Here is a 24,786-nt window from a genome sequence, read left to right on the forward strand (position 1 = left end):
AAATTAGCTTGTGCCTGTGCGGCCTATTAAATACGACATGTGTCCGTATTTCGTCTTCCCTGCGTGTATTTACTGCGTTAACTGCTTCCGGTGCAATCAAGCTCTGTTTTGCTTCCAGTGGTTTATCCAACTCTTTTCTTTTGTTTTGTTTTGAGGTGACTGTCTGCAGAACTGCAAACAATCCTACACTTATTTCAAGGAAAATAGAAATACTGCTAAGGAAAATTCATTAAGGATATGTAATGTTAAACTACAACTATCTCTATTATAGAATAACATTTACTACGTGATAATTTCCAAGTTCTCTCACTTGTTCATTCACTTATCACTTATACTCTCTTATAATCGATGCACACAAAAAAATGTTTCACGAACAAATTGATTTCCGTTGCAAAAAAAAAAAAAAAAAAAAAAAAAAATCACGCGTTCTTGTCTTGTCAGTTTACTCAAATGGTTACGCATCATTAACCTGTCCTTGAAATCACCTTTAGTCTGAAATGCTCATTGTTATGGCACTTCTTTCTTTCTTTCTCGGGTCTAGCATAAATATCTGTTCTATAAGTCGTATTCAAGCAAAGGCGGTCTCACCAAGTCTAGTTCCGTCGAAATTTCTTAATAAACGGCACAAAGTAAAGTCTCATATATCTGTACCGATTTTCTTTTCAACTTTTGAGAAGCCTCTGGGCTGATACAAAAGAAAAGTCTAAAGTCTAAAGTCTAAATTCTGACGTCTACAGTTTAAAGTCTAGGGGAAGTGAACCACAGGTTTAAGGAATAAACTGAAACAAAGAAAACGGTGAATCTGAGAATTACTCTTCAAAAGGTAGGCTAATGTTGGATTTAAAAGGTAAAGCGGGAATTTTGGGATGCAATGATTAAAAAAATGAAAAGAAGTCAGCAATAAATATAGTTCCAAAATCCATGGGGATTAAAAGCTAAATATGGAGCAGACATAAAAAGAGAACATGGATGGTTTATGGAATAAGCTGTGTAAAGTTAAGAGATGAACAAAAACTTCGGTGGGAAGTAAATAATAAAAATCGTTAAATAATTTATAGAAAAGTGAATGTTCTAAAGTTTTAGGGCGCAAAGGGAAGCTTTGCTAGGTGCGATTATCGCTCGACGATGATCGTTCCTGGATTAACGTTGATCGCCAAACGATTTTTAGAGCACTACTGTAATTTGCCTGTTTTTGTTAATTGGCTGATTTGCGTTGAACGATTGACGGTAGGTCTACCGTCAATCGTTCAAAGCAAAACAGCCCAATTAACAAAAGCAAGCAAATGAATGCTCTAAAACCGCCAATCGTGCAAAGCAAAACAGCCCAATTAACAAAAACAAGCAAATTAGTGCTCTAAAAATCGTTTGGCGATCATCGTTAATCCAGGAATTTCATAGCTGAGCGATAATCGCACCGAGCAAAACCTAACTTAAGCATGAAATTATGGATCGAACGGCTCAAAGTAAAACGATGTAGATAATAAAATGAATATCGTCATAGTCCAAGAAAATTTGCGATCAAATAAAAAATTATTAGGACAAACTGAATGCCTCTAAAAACTGGTCAGGATATTAAATAAAGCAGAATAAAGGTATCTTGGGCCAGGCTTCGAGACGGTACGTCGCGTCTTTAGGGCGGGACTTGCTGTTAGAACCCACCTTCATTACACTGTCCTTACTGATATAGGTAGGCTAGTATCGTGCATAAACCATCAGTTTGGTGAAAATTCATAAACGAGAAAAGAATCATCAAGTGTAAAAATCTCTCTCTCTCTCTCTCTCTCTCTCTCTCTCTCTCTCTCTCTCTCTCTCTCTCTCTCTCTCTATATATATATATATATATATATATATATATATATATATATATATATATATATATATAAAATATACAATATATAGTATTGATTTAAATATATCTATTTCCAGGTATAGCAAGATAAAAAATGGCAGCACTTTATGGTGTTCCTCTGAGAGCAAGAGCCTGTGCAGGCAAGTTGCTGGCTAAACCAAAGAAGAAAATTATGGTGAAGAAAAGGCCATTTTACGCGTGCACTTAGCAAGAGCGGTAGTTTTCCATTAATTAGTCAATGAACCGGTTGGGGTGAGTAATTTTGACGTTTATAAATATCCATATCACATGTCAATACTTGTAATAATCGCTGCTTAAAGAAAGAGTAAGAACCGGGATTGTTTATCACTGTCAACACTAGCGGATCCGGAAAAATTTAATGGGGCGGGAACCAATTTTCATATCATACATACATACATACATATACATACATACATATATATATGTGTGTATGTATATGTATATATATATACAGTATATATATACATATATATGTATGCATGTGTATATATATACAATATATATATGCGTGTGTAGATATATATATATATACACACACACACACACACACACATATATATACATACATATATATATATATATATATATATATATATATATATATATATATATATATATATATATATATATATTTCTCATTGATGTTATTATCTGAACCTTCAATATTATTATTTTGTCATTATTTTTCGTGGTGGGGCACGTGCCCAGGTGTCACCACGGCGAATCCGCTAGTGACAGTCAACTAATAACGCGCATTGTTTATAATAAGTTACTGTGTCACTAACTGGATTGCACCAACGCTGGTAATGCAGGTCTAGCTTGATAGGTTGGTTACCTGGTGGTGAAGTCAATTATGCTGCACGTAGCCTTCTTACCTCTTGAATTAATTCCTGCTCATTTCCCTTTATGGCAGACTTTTACATCAGAACCAGAAATATGCAGACACAGATAATTTACATCAGAACCATAAATATATATATATATATATATATATATATATATATAGATATGTTATATTATATATATACATATATATATATATATATATATATATATATATATATATATATATATATATATATATATATATATATATATATATATATATATATATATATATATATATATATATATATATATATATATATATAATTTTTTTTATATACATATAATTTTTTTTCACGTTCAGGTGTTTTGTTATCCTAGTGAAAACTACCAATCAATAATCAACAATCACTCAAACCAATAAGGGCAAGAGTGATACTATAACGTTAATATACAGCTGTAACCCAACAAATTTCATGTCACAGATTAGGAAAGTATCTTGAAATATATTGAGAACGCAAAGACTAGCACAGATATTTTGTACTGACTTTAAATCCTTTCCCCAAAAAAGAAATAAATATTCAGTAATAGTCCTTACGTATAAATAAACTACATATTTCATACACAGATCGACTCATGTGTCAAATAAATTTTTAACTATCTTCCTAAAAGATATTGTCTGGAAAAAATGATTAATATCAAATATACTGAAAATATAAATGCAATTCTAGAATAAAATAAAAGAAATATATCAGGTTTCCCTTGTAATATTTGACAAAGCTGTTCGTTTTTTTTTTTTTTTGTGTGCGTGTATTTCAACTACCAAGAAATATTTTATAACTTCAAAGGTATTCATATTCTGTATAACACGATCTTTTCTACGTAAACCATTTCAAATTATGGTATACATCACATAAAAAAACACATTTTATGACTGAATGGCTATTCAAATAACTGAGTAACATACCTCACAACTTACGTTCTTATTAAAGGATAATCATCCTTTTTCAAATCTCATATTGATAGTTTTATGTTAAACAAATAACGAACTTCCGGAAATAAAGAAACCAATAGGTATAGCCTATAAGTTAGCATACGGATTAGTAAGAACAATGAACATATGGAGTACGTAATCGGTTAGGAAGGCCTACGAGATTGCAAACAATTATGACATGCAATTCATCATCTTTATGCCGCAAATAATATGGCAATTGTGGAACTCTTTTGCCAACAAAATGAAATCCATAAATAAACATGGACGTCTACAGAGGCAGTTTAGACTTGAAATTGCAAGCGTATCCAAAAAGTGTGAAGATGAATATTACAACTATAATATTTGACATATATTTGCAAATCTCTCTTCTCCTTATGGAAAATACTCAGAGGAATACAAACAGAACATGCTTGGTTTACATTACTCTTAACACGGAAAAAGACAAAAAGACACACACACATACACACAACACACATATAATATATATATATATATATATATATATATATATATATATATATATATATATATATATATATATATATATATATATATATATATATATATTCATTTTTCATGTATTTTATGGAAAAATCAGATACAAGATACAAACACACACACACACACACTGTATATATTCAAGATTTCAAAAATAAAATCTCTAATAAATTACGACTGAAAATTAAAAAGTTCAAATCATATGAAAAATGCAATTTATCAAAAGTTAAATTATCAAACAAGAAATATTTAAAATGGTCTTAACTTCAGCAAAACTAAAGGAACAAAACAACTAAATGTAAATAAATTTTAAATAAAAAAATTTATTTTAAAATTCAAAATTTATAATTAAATTCACAACCTGAGAAAACTATTTAAACAACACAAAATTTAATTAATTCTTGAAAACTAACACAAAACACAAAAATACATTAAAAAACTTTAATTTATCAAGAAATTAAATTAATCAATAAACTATCAAGAATTATTCAAGATTTGAAAAGAAAATCTTAATAAATGAAAATTAAAACAAGTATGCAAAAATTATCCATATTTAAAATGCTAAGTAAATAAATGTTATTATCAACAAAATCAAGAGATTGCAAACACAAGAACACATAAAAATACAGTAATTTATAAGTAAAATTTCACTAATATACCTTATTATACATGGTAATTATAAGTAAAATTCACTTTACCTTACACATGCTTGTGAAAACCTTTGTAAAATACTTGCAGCTGCTTTTTAGATTCACAAAACACACTTTTTATCAGGGCCATTGCTACCAAATTTTACACTTTCCTTATAATCAGATCTCAAAAGCTAAGTTTAATCCAAGTGACTACAAATATATTGTGTTAAAATTACTCTTTTTAAGAGATAGAGAGAGAGAGAGGGAACCACAGCTATCAGTCTCTCAAATAGGAATGAACAGATTTTTGGATTCCAGGAGGAGAAACAATAATATGACGTCATAAAGGCAAAACGTTTGGAATGTAATCGGGACAATGCATGATGCAATTGATCAGGACATGTGCTCCAGTGCAATACTTGTCCATATTTCTCAAAAGGGCATACATGACCAGAGCCATGTATGTCACATATATTGTGAAACCTTCATCTTCACTTATGGGACAAAGCTTTTACAGAAATCTAAACATGACTCGACTGTTATTCCCGACCTGTCATCATGCCACCCAAAACAAAGTGCTTCTCTTATCTGAACTGATGACAGATGGCACAAATGGTCTAAAACTCGAATCTCTCTCTACTGCTACTACGTTATTATCAAGAAAGATATTATTAATTCTAAATTACGCTGTTAAGTTAACTAAATCACTAACTCTTTTGAGATCTGATACTACACTACATACGACATTTCAATAATCATTATTGTCACACATAGCACATGGTAAACAGAAGAGTAAATATATCAAAACTATGGGATGATATACATATTACAAGGCAACATCATGAAAAATATATATATATATATATATATATATATATATATATATATATATATATATATATATATATATATATATATATATATAAGCTGTTTCGTTAAGAGTAATGTAAACTAAGCATGTTCTGTTTGTATCCCTCTGGGTATTTTTCTTGCTGAGAAGATAGATTTGCAAATTCAAGATAAATATTACAGTTGTGCAAATTTTGGGTAGGAGCAGTGCAAATATAAAATGTATTACTCTCTCTCTCTCTCTCTCTCTCTCTCTCTCTCTCTCTCTCTCTCTCTCTCTCTGGTATTTGAGTACTTTTATGTGCAAACAGCAACCATATTATCTCCATTTCAATGTCAATTTACCGAATCCTATCAGAAATTATAAATATGGATAAGTCGTTCAAGAACTACATTACAAAACCTTCATAGAAAATTTTATGGTATCGTTTGCAGCGCTTTCTTCACTTTTATGACAAATAGTCACTTTTATGCCATATAGTAAATTTTATGACAGATAGTCAGTTTTATTACAGACAGTCACTTTTATTACAAATAGTCAGTTTTATTACAGACAGTCACTTTTATGACACAGCCAAATAGTCAGTTTTATGACAGATAATCACTTTTATGACAAATAATCACTTTTATGACAAATAATCAGTTCATGACAAATAGTCACTATTATGATAAATGGTCACTTTGATTGCAAATAGTCACTTTTATGATAAATAGACAGTTTTGTACCAAATTTGTAACTTTTATTACAAATAGACAATTTTGTGCGAAATAGTCACTGACGACAAATAGTTTTATGACAAATACCCACTTTTATGCCAAATAGTCCCGTTTATGCCAAATAGACAATTTTGTGCCAAATAGTCACTTTTATGACAAATAGTCACTTGTACGACAAATAGTCGCTCTAAATCATGTGTATAAGAATCTGATTTCCACTGAACATAATAAATCAACCCAGTGCCTTTCATTTCCTTATACTCCACGGAAGTTCTTGGTCAGTGCAAAATGAATTTCTTTGAAAGCGTAATTTCTGGTGAGCATCGTAAATTCTGAAGTCTTGTGAATAACTTGGAACCAACGTCACAGTAACTTCTCTCGAATATCACTGCTTTCATTGAATTTACACAATGGTAAATAATTCCGCTGCATTGAAGAGATTTACTGGAATTCGAACAATCATTATAGCGTGAACACTGAAATGACTTGATGTTTAATTAAGCATTCTTCAAAGCTGAACCATAAATCATGCGTTACCACATTCATAAGTTACGCTAACTGACAGACTTATTGTAAATGGCATACATAAGTCAGCGTCACACAACGAGAGCTCTACTCCAGTTGACGTCAGCGTATTAAAAATGGAAACGGGAAAGAAATACAATAATCCCAGTGAATTTTCATCTAAAGAAGGTTCGTACAAATGTATGGCGGCAACTTATCACACACATATGAACAACAAGTTGAATACACGTCGACGATTTATTAGTAGTCCTAACCAGTGCTTCATATGATTATACAGCCTTAGCCTAAAGAAATTTTCATATCAGTACTAGTTTACTCAATATATATATATTGAATCAATTTACATTTTTACCTATTTGCTTATTAATATGTTAATTTATAATATCTTTTTTCATAAGTGCTCTCTTCTGTCTGTGTTTCCAATTACCATCTGGTACTTCCTAATAATAATAATAATAATAATAATAATAATAATAATAATAATAATAATATACACACAATCTAGATACATAAGATAACATGATAAAAATAATAATCGGCAGTATCCACGCAGTTGCTGAAGAAGTAGAAAAAATAGAATTCATAATAACGGCAATGACAGTAATTATATGGAGAATAATTGCAAATAAAATCTAAAAAATTATAACAATTAAAAATAGTTTGCAGACGATTAATTTCCAGCTAGGGGCCTTAAGTGGTTACAGAAGTCAGGTCCAGAAGGCTAAATATGAAAATTGAAAATAGCAAAACTCTACAACGATATTAATCACAGTAATAATAAAAAAGGAAAATACCAATAATAACAAGAAACGTAGAAATAATAATAATAATAATAATAATAATAATAATAATAATAATAATAATAATAATAATAATAATAATAATAATAATAATAGGTTTTATTGAATATTATTGCTGCTCCAGCTGCATTTGTTTTGCAGAAGACTTTTTCTATTCACCTTATTGCGGACTTCTCTTCATTGGAGGCGAGTGCTAACAGCTCGCCTATATTTGTCATTTCATGGGGGGAAAATTGAAAAATCTGGATTCTGCTTTTTTATATATTCTATACAGTTAGCATATTATGACTTATATTGCACTGGGGCAATATCACTCATTCCAGCGTTCCCATTGGCCTACCGTTGCGTGATGTCATGCCGACCGACATCATCGGTAGTTTGGCTGCTATTGGGCGGAGGATGAATGATGTCATTATTTACTCTTTCTTTCGTAGTCGGGGGGTTGTCTCGAAGGGCGCCTCGCTCATCAGGGGCGTCTCCATTCTCAGGGTTGTCATTTTCAGGTATCTGTTGGATTTGGTGGGTGTTCGGCATTGCTCTTCTCGAGTTCGAGACATCAGAAAGAAAGCTCTTTTTTTTATTACGCAATATTTATCGTCAGCAATGTGAGTATAACCTTGGATATTGCTGGGTATCTCAAATAGCCTAATTAATTTGAAATCTGGAAAAAAAAAATCAAAAGCAAGTTTTCTATTTATTCAATCTACAGGTGACTTCCCTTTCTTCCACAAGTCCCTTGTTTGCCTGTCTGTTGGTGTGTCTTCAAGAAACTGGATACCAGGATATCATCTTCCTACCTAATCTGTCCCAACATATGATCGTGACTTCAAATATCCCGATTGTGTAGATCATTTAATTAACTTAATTATAAATTTTCCTTCACATTTGCCTGAGTTAAAGGCTGAAAAGACGAAATAGATTGTTATCCCTTTGTTATTATACAATTTTTTATGAAAATTACTATTTTGACTAATTTCAAGACTTCTGATTTCTTCGAAAAAGATCCATCATGTTAACCGTTAACAATTTTAAGGAACAATTTACTGAAAACTTGAATGAATCTTCACGAGGGACTTAATGCTTGAGAACATTACAAATTCATAAACTGAATGATTTCAACATGGCAGCATATAAGAAAGTCTGAGCCAGACGTTTCTTGAAGAAAGATTGTGAACGTATATTGCGGCAAAAATGAATACGCTCTAGCTTTCTATATCGGATATTATATAAATATGGTTAAAACAACAAGAGTTCAAGAAAATATTTGAGTATTTCCACACACACTGAAAAATAAATCCCATATTACATAATTAACGAACCTAACTTCACATTCACTTATTGATTAAACATGATTCACTAATATATCATGACATTACACAAGCCTAAGGGAAAAAGGGTAAATAATTTTCTTGGAATGCGGAAATTTTCGAAAAAAAATCTACTTATCTACTTTTTCACTGTAACGGAGTTGCGAAACATATATCACTGTGAAACGCTGATTTTTTTGGAAATAATTTTACTTCTTTATGATTTTAAGAAGGCGCTACATATAACAACGTTATTTTCCTTTCCTTTTCCTATTAAACGAACGTCAGAGATCTTATGCCACACGGACTGGAGGCGAAAGCGTTCCACTTCTCTCTAAGGGGTTCCAACGCTTAGCCTGGGCGAAAGAACGAAGCTGAAGCAACTGTTTGAAGAAAACCAATTAGCGTTCTTTTTCTGCAATTCAGTGCCAGGGTTTTCCTCCTCATGATATTGCCCGAGGTAATTGTTCCCGGATTAAAGATGACGTGCCAAAGTTTAAAGGATCCCTTGGTTAACAGCGGAGGGAAGGAGGGGGAGAGAGAGCCCCACCAAAAGAAAAGCTCCGAGAGGAAATAAAAGAATTTGGCCGAGATATCGCGGGAGGAAGACCCTTCTTCCTCCTACTGCTACGTGCATGAATAGACGTTAAGATTTTGGGAATTGTGCTGCTGCGAGAACTGAAAAAAGGATTTCGATTCCCTAATACGTAGAGAGAGAGAGAGAGAGAGAGAGAGAGAGAGAGAGAGAGAGAGAGAGAGAGAGAGAGAGAGGAATTTTGAGCCCACGGCGATAAGGAGTATCGATCTAACCTGTTCTCGGATGAAGAATTCAAAATGCAAAAGACGCAGTCGGGCATTTTGGCGTGAATTTATGATACATCTAGACTTCCCTTTTTAAAAAGATGAGAGATTGTAATTAATCATAATGGGCATAAGCTCTAAAAACTCAATTTTATTGATATTCCGCAATGACTTCAGCAAAAATTTAAGCAGGTGACAGGTTCGTCAAAAAAAAAATTGAGTTCAATTCCATATCAGCTCTCCATATTACGTTATTTTTGTATTCATTCAAATACGAAAGAGAGACCTTACAGACCTTACAATTCGTTCGGGTTGCCCCAGGTCCCTCAGTGTGAGGCGCCTTTGATGTCTACCAGAGAGTTGCTAACGCATCTTCCGGTATATTTTGCATCTTCCAGTCTTGGATGGTCTGGGATGCATCTTAGATATTTGTCGAGCTTATTCTTAAAAACATCTACGCTCACTCCTGTTATGTTCCTCAGATGAGCTGGTAGCGCATTGAATAGACGTTGCATTATCGATGCTGGTGGGTGGTGGATTAATGTCCTGTGTGCTTTCCTTAATTTTCCTGGTATAGTTTTTGGCACTATTAATCTACCTCTGCTTGCTCTTTTTGATAATTTTAGTTCCATGATGTTTTCGGTAATTCCTTCTATCTGTTTCCATGCTTGAATTACCATGTAGCGTTCTCTTCTCCTTTCAAGACTATATAAATTTAAGAATTGTAGTCTTTCCCAGTAGTCAAGGTCCTTAACTTCTTCTATTCTAGCTGTAAATGACCTTTGTACACTCTCTATTTGTGCAATGTCCTTTTGGTAGTGTGGGTACCATATTATATTGCAATATTCAAGTGGACTACGTACGTACGTTTTATAAAGCATAATCATGTGTTCAGCTTTTCTTGTTTTGAAGTGCCGGAACAACATTCCCATTTTTGCTTTGCATTTTGCCAATAGAATTGCTATTTGATCATTGCATAACATATTCCTATTCAACATCACACCAAGGTCTTTAACTGCTTCCTTGTTTGTGATTGTCTCATTATTAGGTCCTTTATATGCATATAGCATTCCTACTTTATCACCATAGTTCATTGATTCAAATTCATCAGAGTTAAATACCATCCTATTTATCTCTGCCCATTTATATATTTTGTTTAGGTCTCTTTGTAGCGAGTTCCTATCTTCATCACAAGCAATTTCTCTACTTATTCTTGTGTCATCTGCGAAACTTCTTACTACTGAGTCCTTAACATTACTGTCTATGTCTGCAATCATAATCACAAACAGCAATGCAGCTAACACCGTACCCTGTGGTACACGGATATTACCGTAGCTTCATCCGATTTCTCATCGTTTGCAATCACTATCTGTTTTCTGTTTTGCAAAAATTCTTTTATCCATCTTCCTACTTTGTCAACAATGTTATGTTTTCTAATTTTTTCGCTAATATATTATGATCTACCTTGTCAAAAGCTTTTGCAAAGTCTAGGTAAACCACATCTGTATCTTTTTCATTTATCATATTTTTATATATGCTTTCATGGTGGACTAACAGTTGGGTTTGTGTACTTTTTCCAGGTACAAAACCATGTTGTCCTATATTGAACAATCTATTTTTCATTAAATGTTTCATTATATTTTTTTCATTACCCTTTCATATACTTTCATAATATGAGATGTCAGACTCACAGGCCTATAATTACTTGCCTCTAGTCTTGAACCACTTTTGAAAGTAGGAGTAATATATGCTAATTTATGCTCATCATAAATCTTGCCTGTATCTATACTTTGTCTTAATAATATTGCTAGCGGCTTTGCAATTGAATGAACCACTTTCTTTAACAATATGGCAGGTACTCCATCTGGTCCTGCTGCTGATCCATTTTTAATTTCATTAATGGCCTGCACAATATCGGCTTCTGTAATATCTATATCTGATAAGTATTCAGTATTTTCATCTCTTATTTCTGTATCATTATCTTCATTGTCAATTCTAGGTGTAAATTCACTCTTATATCTTTCTGCTAATATGTTACATATTTCCTTTTTCATTCGTTAATCACCCTTCAATTCTTAGAGGGCCTATTTCTACTCTTATTTTATTCATCTTTTTGCATATGAATAAAAAATTTTAGGGTTTTGCTTGATATTTTGTAGTGTCATTTCTTCTAGGTTCCATTTTTCATTTTCTTTTGATTGTATAATCTTTTGTTCTGCATTTTCTATCTTACTTTTAGTTCCATCACTTTCCATGCATTCTTTTCTTTTGCAAGAGCTTTTTTCCACTTTCTAATTTTCTGGAACAAGATCCTTCTGTCTCTTGGAATTCGTGACTGATGATTACTTTTTCTTCGGTATATATTTTCCACTATTTCCTCTAATATTTTATATAATATATCAGTATTTACCTGTATATCATCACTTACAAATATGTTTTCCCATTCTTTGTTTAATTCTTCATTTATTTTTGACCAATTTATATTCTTACTATAGAAATTGTATTTTCCATATCCTTCCCATTTTTCGTCTCTTGCTTTTCTCTGTTTTCGTATGTTCTGGAACGGACTGTTAGTTCTATGACATTATGGTCCGAAATACTCGTGTTATATACTATTATTTCTTTAACATAGTTCACCTCATTCACAAATACTAGGTCTAAAATATTATCCTTTCTTGTTGGTAGGTGATTTATTTGCTGAATGTTATGTTCTAGTAGCATATCTAATAGCTTTTCAAATTGCCTCTTATCTTCTGCACTACTATTGCTCTCTTTTTATATGTATAAATACAACCACAGTCTCCTATTCGTTCTTTCCATTCTACAAAAGGAAATTTAAAGTCTCCGGTTAGGAGTATAGTCCAGTCCTTGTGATTTCTACATATTTCATCCAATTTTTCAATTATTATGTCAAACTCTTTAGTATTAGGGGTCTATATATTACAATGTTCACTAATTTTTCAGATTCAAATTCTACCGCTATTAATTCACATTCTGTGTTACTTATTTCTCACAGATTTTTCCTTGATTGGCATCTCTCCCATATATCGCGGTTCCCCCTTGATTGATTGAGAGAGAGAGAGAGAGAGAGAGAGAGAGAGAGAGAGAGAGAGAGAGATGGATTTTTGAGCTAGAAGCAAGAGAGAATATCAATCTAACTTGTTCTCGAGTGAATAATTCAAAATACAAAATACGCACTTGAACATTTTGGCGCGAATTTAAGATAAATTTAGATTTTCCTTCTTCATAGGTTAGTAGTTGTAATTAACAATAACGGGCATAAGCTCTAAAAACTGGCAATTTTATTGTTATTCCGTAATGGCTTCAGTAAAAAATTGAAGCGGAAGTCAGGTGTATAGAAATTTGAGGAAAATTCAAGGTTAACTCTTAATAATACGTTTTCTTTGCATGCATTCAAATAAGAGAGAGAGAGAGAGAGAGAGAGAGAGAGAGAGAGAGAGAGAGAGAGAGAGAGAGAGAGAGAGAGAGAGAGAGAATATCGTCATTTTCAGTGGGATACACTAAGATAAATGGATTTGTAGAGCGAGAAAGAGGAGGAGGGAGAGACTGTCTCGAAAGATAACACCATAACTAGTGCAACACTTACTGAGATAAATGGATCCAGAGAGAGAGAGAGAGAGAGAGAGAGAGAGAGAGAGAGAGAGAGAGAGAGAGAGAGAGAGAGAGAGATCTATATAGTGACGCAAATGAATAAAAAAAACGGTGGCTGGAAGCATGTTTGACTCCTCGGAAAGCACTTACTATTCAGGTTAAAAAAAAAAAGAAACATGTATGATAAAACATGTTAAAAAGAACAATTTTTACAGAAATAAAATTGCTCTCACTTTAACTTGATCCTGTGGTTTTACTTAACAGGTTTGAATTAGCTGTACTTTATGTAAAATAACTAATTTTTTGTTCATACTGAGCTCACCTCTGTAACTCAGTGAAATGTATACTTGACTTATATTGGAAAATATTCCATTGTTGACTTGAAAGATAACGTTTCAATACAAATCAAAGGGTGATTTTTATTTAATCGAATGAGATTTCACTAGAATAATTCAGGTCCACTTATGGCTACTTTTCAGCCAGATCAACGTCAAGCAGTCTTCTAGTTTCTTATAAAAAGGAAACACTAAATGAACACTGGCAGGCAATACACTCCCAGGCAATAATGCTGAAGCCACCAAAATGCTTAGGAATATCTTTCATAGATGGTATTTCTCTTAAGTTAAGTATATAATACTCTGTTCGAAACATATTGTTCCATTGTTAGCGAATATACAGATGTAAATTGAGGAACTCTTTAACGAGTGATAGTTTGTAATAACTCATTAACAGCCCGCTGAATTGATGGTCACTGTAAAATTTGGATTTTCAATTTTTATTTGCAATTTTTTTTAACTGTAATTCTTATTTTTCATGCAGTTGCTACAGTTTTTGTTTTTGTTGAGTACTGCCACCTAATAATTGCGAATAAATAACACACACACACACATATATATATATATATATATATATATATATATATATATATATATATATATATATATATATATATATATATATATATATATCATATAAATTGTGTGCATTAGTGAACGGATAAAAATAAAAAAATAGTTCCTCATTTGCATATTACTTATAAGATTAAGTAAACTGGTCGGTGCGATAAGTAAAGTGAAAAATTGAGCTCCATAATTTCGTCCATACAAAAAAAAAAAATCCCATAATGAAAATACCGTCGCTGGAAATTTTATCTCGTTTAATTAGCCTAAAAAAAATTTTTAAATGACTTTAATTAACATAAAAAATAGCAGAAAAAAAATCTAAGTGCTATTATAGATAATGACATAAATGACACCAACATAAACAACATCAAGAACAGCAGTAATTGCCAAGATAATGAAGTGATAAAAGATGATTAATTTGATGATGATGATGTGAGAACCGTTGGTCGAGCAGTGCTGTATATTGTTTGCAAATGAAGTATAATTCATTATATCATCATACAGTTAACATAACTAATTAAATTATTATGAAACATGGGAACTACCTTAATTTCTGTATCAGATATTTACAAAAAATCATTTCGATTGTTGTTACATTGTAGATTTTAATAATCTTAATAATTATTTGACATTATGAGAAGATTACCGCTTGAATGAACAATGTCAAGAAAATATCCTGGATTTAGTTCACTTTTCTCAAATTACAGACATTTTTATTCATACACTGCCTCGAAATTCAGACTCCCGAATAATTACGGTGACCTTAACTATTCAGAGGCTTAAAGCTATTCTCGGCATAACCATTTAATGATTAAAATTAGATCGCCGTCCCGTTTCTGCACAATAGGGCAATGGAGCTTATTACAAATTACATAGATAATGAATAGCCCTAATGGAAATAGCTCGACAGATGGGATTCTTCCTGGAATCACAAATGGGGAAAAATGACAACGGCTGAAACTCACAATTCGAAACGACAGATTCGTGCTGTGCAATATGGCAATTTCTCTCTCGATTTTGACGAATCTCTCTGCCTGGGATTTAGGCCATAGTTTGTGTTATCGGTACTGTTCTGTATTTCTGGTGATCCGCAATTATGATTTAAATTGGGTACGATCTGATTACTGACGTTTTACATTTTCGTAATTATCAAGATTATCAAACTTTGGCCTTTCTTTTATGATCATTGTTCATTAAAAGGACGACATTCACATTTATAGTACCTCTGCGTTTATTCTTCGCTGAGTAAGGCAGAATGCACAAAGTTACTATTTTTTTTTATATCGTCTTCTATGAAACTGAATAAAGACGTCAGTGAAACTGGTGACTACAAGAGAGAGAGAGAGAGAGAGAGAGAGAGAGAGAGAGAGAGAGAGAGAGAGAGAGAGAGAGAGAGAGGGGCCGTGTGTAAAGTGTTAAGACATGAAATGTTTGGCCCATGAGAGTTTGGAAGTCATGCAAATAAAATCTGTATTTTTATGGCCGTAATATCCAAGAACTAAATAGCCATTTTCCAGCGTAAACTAGTTACGCAAACAATTTTTAAATATAAGACAAGGAATGCAATTTCGCATTAGTGCCAACAACGTATATATGAAGTAAAATATACGCAAAAAAATGTTTAAATATAAGACAAGGAATGCAATTTCGCATTTGTGACAACATCTATATTTGAAATACAAATATACGCAAAATTTTTTTTTAAATATAAGACAAGGAACGCAATTTCGCATTTGCGACAACAGCGTATGTTTGAAGTACAAATGTGCGCAAACAATTCTTAAATATAAGACAAGGAATGCAATTTCGCATTTGTGACAACAGCGTATACTTAAAAGTACAAATTTAAAAACGTCTTATGGTACCTATAGATAAGAAATCAAAGTGATAAAAGCAGTGTAAACTTATGTCTAATAGGAAAAAAAATCTGGGCACGCATAGCACACGTTTTACGTGCAGCCTGATGCGAATATGAGAATGGAAGACCTCCCATGGTCATGATTTATTACGACACTTTAAATAGCAATTAAAGAAATACTAACGTGTATACACACCCATGCATAAGCTTACATAAAGACACAAACACACACACACATACACACACACACACACACACACACACACACACACACACACACACATATATATATATATATATATATATATATATATATATATATACAAACATCTCACACGTCTCGAACTTTCGACCTACCCAACAAACAACCTCTCGCTGCTGGGAGAAAGGGCGTTGGGTCTGGTATGATACATGTACCATACGCTACCGGGTTCACAACTATTAAGCTGCACATGTCGTTCAATATCCAATTCGCTGTACTTCGGGAATATCACTGAAGGTGAATTATAAATGATATATGATTCTGTACCTGGGAAACAGAAACGCCAGACAATACATATCAGCGAGTTTCAGTCGAAGTGCCAAGAACTATGCCATCAAGAGAGGTATAAATTGATATTCCCTGAGTAGAGAGGATTAGATATTAAACGACATTTGTAGCTTAATATTTGTGTATATCAAATGTCACAGAGATGTAAAAAAATTTCACATATGATATATATATATATATATATATATATATATATATATATATATATATATATATATATATATATATATATATATATATATATATATATATATATATATATATATATTATATATATATATATATATATATATATATATATATATATATATATATATATATATATATATATATATATATATATATATATATATATATATATATTATATATATATATACGCACAAAAATTTTATTTGATTTTAGTAAGTAACGTTTTTTATGGTTTAATATATATATATATATATATATATATATATATATATATATATATATATATATATATACATACATACATACATACATATATATATATATATATATATATATATATATATATATATATATATATATATATATATATATATATATATATATATATATGATGCTGAGGGAGAACAGAAAAGCGTTAAATTACGGGTAGTTATGACTGTGCAGAGAACTACCGTATGTATATAAGACGTTTTGAATCACAGGTATTTAAGAACATGGTGTTAACTGAAAAATCTATAAATATTTGTAAAGGAAATTTCTTACCTGGAAAATTATTCCGTAATACAGGCAATAACAAAACTTTGATTATACAGCATTAATTAATGCAATGTGTTATCTAAAATGAATGCTGTCAAACGTTCATTGCTAATTACATATTTCACGTAAGGTAATATGATCTAAAATTGTTTTATTTAATTTCACCTAATGTAAACAATACCGATATCTCGCTTCTAAGGGAGACGAAAAATGGAATTTCTTCTTGCATTTACATATCAAAGCAGCAGGCTGAACAAATACCACTTGAATCGAAACAGTTCCAATTTACTTGACAGTTTGTAATTTTCATTACACTGGGATTACAGATGGTAATGCAATAAAATAAAAAAAACCATCTAAGGAACAAATATCACCAATCCTTCCACTTCTCTAGCGTTTCATTTCACGCCATGCTTCGCTGTTATTTGCGAAAGGAGAATCCTTTAGCAAAAAAGCTAAAGTATGCAGCTTGTCGCTCATTAATATTGGACAATTGTATTGCTCATTTCTTTAGCTGTCGATTAAAAAAATGTCTTTGTTTACAGATGTTGAAAATGAGCTGTCAATTTCCCAAACTTGAACTTTACTGATCTCTGCGATACTTTATCTTTCTCACGCACCTTATACAGCTTGATTTCCATAAAGGTTTTGTAATATTTCGAATGTCTTCCAAGATGCCTGTGTAATTTTGTGTCCATTCCTCCAAGCATGTTTTCTTGCAATGGCGTATAAACAACACATCTCAATAGTGTAGAGAACATCACGATCTTAACATCCAGACTCATCACAGGACAGGAAACTCCTTTTGATTCAGTTGAAAATATCATTCAGTTCTTCTTGCAGAAAGGAGGAGCAGATGAGTAATGTTGTATAAAAATGTTAATGGATAGGATAGGAATATAAGATTTAACCCAAAGGCTAAGCACTGGGACCCACGAGGTCCTTCAAAGCTGATAGGAAAATTGAGAATAAAGGCCTGAAAGGTGTAACAGGAGGAAAACCTCACAGGTGCACTACGAAAAATTGTTAGGAGAGGGTGGAAAGTAAGATGGAAGAAAGAGAATATGAACGGAGGTACAGTAAAAGGAATGAAAGAGGTTGCAGCTAGGGGCCGAAGGGACGCTGCAAAGAACCTTAAGTCATGCCTACATTGCACCGCGTGAGGTGCACTAATGGCACTAACCCCCTACGGGGATAAAAACTTTAATGTTCAGTGAGGAACTAGGAATGAATCATTGACAGGTGAGCTGCTTATACAACTGCTACTCTGTGAAGACACCCTTAATATCCTAGGCAGCGAGGTGTCACTTACCAGCACTTACCAATGACAGAACAGTGCGAGTAAAGTAGGACACCTTATATTACATAATGTACTGAAGTTTTCCGTAGAGAGCAAGAATTTCACTATTAAGTTCAGAGGCTTTTATCTTTCCAGAGGGTTAAAAGGAAAACTAACATAGCAACATAATTGTTAAAATAAAAAAATTATTGGTAGCTTATGCAAAAGGATGATCTCTTCTCTCTCTCTCTCTCTCTCTCTCTCTCTCTCTCTCTCTCTCTCTCTCTCTCTCTCTCTGTAAGAGTGCCCGTGTTATTATAATAAGCAAGCGACGCGAGACGATTTAGGAATATATCATTAAAACTCACAGAGCTTCTTTTGGCCTAAGTAATAGACTGAGGCGAGTCTCACCTATGGTGGCGATTGGTATGAGGTAAATAACTCAGTCCTTAAATGCTTTGTGAGATGTTACTGGTTAACACTTTCTGAATCCACCTTCTTTAAGTAAAAGAGGAATATATATATATATATATATATATATATATATATATATATATATATATATATGTTTGCTTCAGAACGGTCAAGCAACAGCTAGAGGCCCATTTCTAATAACAAAAGGAGGTACAATAAAGAAAGAGTATATATATATATATATATATATATATATATATATATATATATATATATATATATACTGTATATATATATATATATATATATATATATATAATATATATATATATATATATATATATATATATAATATATATATATATATATATATATATATATATATATATATATATATATATATATATATATATATATATATATATATATATATATATATATATATATATATATATATATATATATATATATATATATATATATATATATATATATATATGTATATGTATATATATACAGTATATTCTTTATCATAGGTTTTTCTTATAAGAAAAGGGCCCTCTAATTGTTGTTCATCTGTTCTGAAGCAAACATATATTGGGATGAGGCTTGCAAGTCGCATACCCTACCCTTCGACTGTTCAAGGAGACTGCACTTCCACAGCACCTGGTATTTTTGGGCAGTCAGTCATCGAAGTATAAACAGAAAAGTGCTTCATTGTTTTTTTTTTCATTCCCTGAATGCGCTTCGTATCTTTAACCTCTTTCAATGTAAGCTAATGATTTTTTAGCTCAAGAGAAATTCTCACGTTTGTGTCGACTATTATTAAACATATTTGTAGAATTTAAAAAATTATTTAAAAGTATGACCGAAGACACAAGCAGAATATAAATCACAAGTATCATTTTTCAGCTTTGAAGTCTTAACAGCATTACTAAAATAATTAAAGGAACTAGAGTTAAGTTACAAGAACTCATATCCATGTGTGTGTCGACTATTATTAAACATATCTGCAAAGTCTAAAGCATTTTTATAAGCACGACCGAAGACGCAAGCAATATAAATCACAGGTATCATTTTCCATTTTTCAGATCTTAACAGCATCACTGAAACATCAAAAGGAACTAAGTTGCATGAAATCATATCACCGATACCTGCTGCGAGGGTAACAAACACAATGGAACACGGGACGAACCCTTCTACCAGACTGAAACTTTTCCCGACCCCAAAAAATGGAAGGGTCGTATCATGTGGTCTGCCAGCGGGGTTCTCTGAATTGAAAACTATTTGGACTTTTAATACCAGAGATATGACAATACCCGGAATATCCTGCTGGTCCCGGAGGGATCCGAGTGTTGTGAAATGATATTCTTTATTGTGTGTTGTCCTAAAATAGAACTATACTTTTTTTTATTAAACTGTATGCCTCCCTAAAACCATCCATTGCAAAGGCCTTTTGCTGACCGCGGGTAAAGAGATTTTTTTCCACCCACACACTGGCACTGCTGATTGATACTGAAACCGAGCGAGTCTTAGGAATACACTTTTGATGCACGGAATATCTTCATACATGTCGAATATTTTCATATCTGGTCTGTAATATTTTATTAGGTAATGGCATTTGTTTTATGTTTTGGAATATGAAACATGAAAACCTGAATTCCTCTAGAATACTGGCATATTTTTTATTGTTTTGGAATACGAAATATAAAAATCGGAATTCCTCTAGAATACTGGCATATTTTTATTTCGTTTTGGAATACGAAATATAAAAACCTGAATTCCTCTAGACTACCGACATATTTTTTGTGTTTTGCAATACGAAACATAAAAACCGGAATTCCTCTAGAATACTGAACATATTTTTTGTATTTTGGAATACGAAATATAAATACCGGAATTCCTCTAGAATACGGACATATTTTTCTGTGCGTGTGTTTTTTGGAATACGAAACATAAAACCTGAATTCCTCTAGAATGCTGACATGTTTTTTTGTGCTCTGGAATACGAAACATTAAAAACCTGAATTCCTATAGAATACCGACATATTTTTTTCGTGTTTTGGAATACGAAATATGAAAACTTAAATTCCTGTAGAATATTAGTCAAGACTAATTTCCGACGCGATAAAAACTTGACGGCTGGGAAATTCTGTCTCGTTTCCCTATTATCTGTTCCCAGATATTACATGAAAATTATTTCCTTGCATCTTGTTGACAATAACAATAACAAAAGAAGGAAAGATACATACAACAGCGATCATCTCTCCAAATAACAACTTCGTAACCCGCAGGCAATAATTAGAGGAGGAATGTTGCAGATGCATAATGTAGGAGATTCATTTCCTCTTTGAAGACATTTTCCAAACTCAAAATGGACTCACTTTAATTCGAATGCAATACTTGCTACAAATTTTTTTTAAAAAATTGAATAGAATATAGAATTTAGGCTCAGGGACCAAGCGCTGGGATCTATACGGTCATTCAGCGCTGAAAGGGAAACTGGCAGTTAAAAGGTTTGAAAGGTGTAACGGGAGGAAAACATCTCAGCTGCACTATGAATCAATTGTTAGGAGAGGGTGGAAAGTAAGATGGAAGACAGAATATGAATGGAGGTACAGTAAAAGGAATGAAAGGGGCTGCAGCTTAGGGGTCGAAGGGACCTGCAAAGAACCTTAAGTAATGCCTACAGTGCACCGCTGAGGTGTACTGACGGCACTACCCCGCTGCGGGGGTCATTCTTAAAAAAAAAAAAAAAAAAATTTACTCGTTTTTATTTACCACTTCCACGACCCAGTAATTTTTATGTTGTCTGTTTGCTGACACTATCTTGAATTTGCGCAGCAGGTTTTTGCAAAATCAATCACTTCGTTTTAGTGGTAGATGGCGGGTAACAAGAAAATACATTTTTTTTCTAATTGAATCTTTCAAAAGAACTTAAAAAGGAAGACTTATGAAATGTTTAATTTGAATTCTATGTAAATATCTTTTCTCTCTTTCTAATTCACCTCTGTTAAACCACAATGGAAGAAATATAGTGCAGCAGATTGCTGTAAAAATCGTTCAGATAGTGAAACAAGCATGAAATTTGGCACAAACATTCCTAAGACTACGCTCTCTTAGAAAAGGGCGCTGGCCACCTGAAAATCCAAGATGGCGGCTATTTTTCAAAATGGCCGCCATCTATGTTGAGATTCACTGGTTTGGGAGCATCTATTGGATGGAATATGCCAGTTTTTTTTTTAAACCTCGACTTTTAGGTTATAAAAATGTTCCATACCACACATTTTATTGAAAACCCTTACTAAATGAATTGTAACCAAGATGGCGTACAAAATGGTTGCCATAAAAGTTTTTTTTCTATCCACAGCGCTAGCAGACATAGAGACCAACTGTTTTTATTTAATGGTATATTCATGTGATCAGACAGTTTAACTAATATGCTATTTTCAACTGAAATAGTAATGGTATGGTCACATACAACATTGTGTCTAAGACTGTAACCATAAAAAGAAAAGAAGAGAAATACGGACTAAACGCAACCAATCTATGTATAGGTCTCTCAACCTACACCTTTGAAAAATTCGAGGATAAGAAGGTAGGCATAGCATGACACGTTGGATGCTCAAGCTAGATTATCTACTGAAGAGAGGGCAATATTTATCTAGACTTCACATTTGCAAGTGCACAGAGCTGTGCAGGGAAGACCCAGCTTGTAGCACTTGCACCTTTCCCGACAGCCTGCTTTGCATCCACATTTGGTAAGCTGTTGGCAACTCTTGGCTAAGGGCGAGTTGGTTGTCCAGAGGACTTGCCATGCTTCACCAGACTTTTGCCATCCCCACTCAGCAGGGTTCTCTGGCTGTGGCTGACACTGGGTGGCCTGCCCCACACACAACCAGCTTGGTACGCAGCACGCTTGGTGTGTTGGAGGAGAGCTCCTGGTTGGTGGAATGGCCTCATATGCCCTTTGTTTTCTGGCAAACATATCAAGTCTAGCCTCATCCACAGTGCCAGCAGTGCTGGATCTTTCATACATAAGTATGACAAACCTCCCAGGACCTTCAGGTCACTCTTTCCACTCTGAGAGGGTAGTGACTCAGTTTGGAGAACACAGTGGAGGCCTCTGGAAAGATGTTCCATGTCTGCCAGGCGGTCTTCTTGCCCTTGCTCCGGAAGGCTGACACTGTATCACAGCCTGAACGCATGGAAGAAGAGCATGCCATTCACCTTCTCCTGGCCCAGAGAGTTGCACAGGTCATGCACAGCAATCCAGCGCAGGCTCTGGCCTTGGCCAAATGCCACCCATAGCTTCTCTAGCCCTAGATTGTGGAGAGTGGAGAAAGCACTGACTGCAACGACAAGAACATCTGTGTCATTTGCTTTAACCGTGATGGTCTTGGCTCCATGTTCTGTGGCATATTTGGCATGGAGAAAGATGCGGGTGTCAGCTTCCTCATGAGAGCACTTTTCCAGTCCCTGAAGACTAGCCTCATGAGTGCTGAGGACAGCAGACCCTTTCGTGGCAATGACAACATTTGTGGCAGACATCTGGGCAACTTTGTCTGCCAGGATCTGGAACAACTCTGTCTTGTTGGCATCGTGTCTTAGGAAATTGCGCCAGTTGGATGGAACTGTGTTCTTGTCTGTCACCTTGCGCCTTCCTCCTGACCACGTTGGAGCCTGGTCTCAGCTTTGAGGCTGGATGTATTGTATACATCAAATACAAGATGTGATGATGTGTACTTGCTGCTATAGGATTGTATCACAGGCAAGAAGTCGCAAAGTGCATAGCCCTCAAAGGTCTTTTCCTTTCTTTGGTGGCAAGGCATGGACCAAAGCTGATCCATCTACAATGAGGACATCAGTCTTTGGTTCTTTGTCTTCTAGTGTAACATGACTCTCAGGACCGAGGTCAGCTGAGACTTCTGACATGTGTACAGCCTACCACCCTCACTAAGGGAAGCTGGGAATGTTTGATTCTCGTGCTGAAGAATTCCTGCAGATCACATTCACGGCTCTGACAGGATATAAATAGCTTTGAGAAAAGCTGGCAATCCTCCTTCAGAAGTTTCTGCTTTGACTGTTCTACAGGAGCAGCTTCTTGCCTGAAGAAGTCAGTTCTGTTCTTCTTTATCGGCTCATAGAAGGAGACTGCATTATTTGCCAAAGAGTCTGAAAACTTCTGAAATTTAGTGCGGCCTCTGTCAAGGTGTGTCTGTAGAAGTTCTGCTGAGCTGGGGTGGGCAATGTCTTTGTTGTCAATGGAATACAGATCCTGGCTCTCTTCCTGAAAAGGACTTCCCAAGTGTTGCAAAGCCAATGACAGCTTGCTGACTCTCTCCAAGAATGTCTTCTGCATGAGGTGTTTGTTCATGGTGTGTTGTCTGCTCATTAGACTCCTTTACTTTGAACCTCTGTTTCGTATGCAGACACCAAGCGGATGATCTCTGGGCCAGCCACCATCCATCTTCTGAGTGCTGACGGATCTTCAGTCAGCCCAATGGCTCCGCCATCAGCCTTTATAAAGGCATTGGTCTGCTCATGAGCTTGGTCAAGAGCCATTGCTGAGAACTGGCGACTGGTCTTGTGCACAACAAAGTTGCCAGCCTTGAACTCCTTGTGC

This window comes from Macrobrachium rosenbergii, chromosome 43 (genome assembly GCF_040412425.1).
Source record: "Macrobrachium rosenbergii isolate ZJJX-2024 chromosome 43, ASM4041242v1, whole genome shotgun sequence".
Lineage (NCBI taxonomy): Eukaryota > Metazoa > Arthropoda > Malacostraca > Decapoda > Palaemonidae > Macrobrachium > Macrobrachium rosenbergii.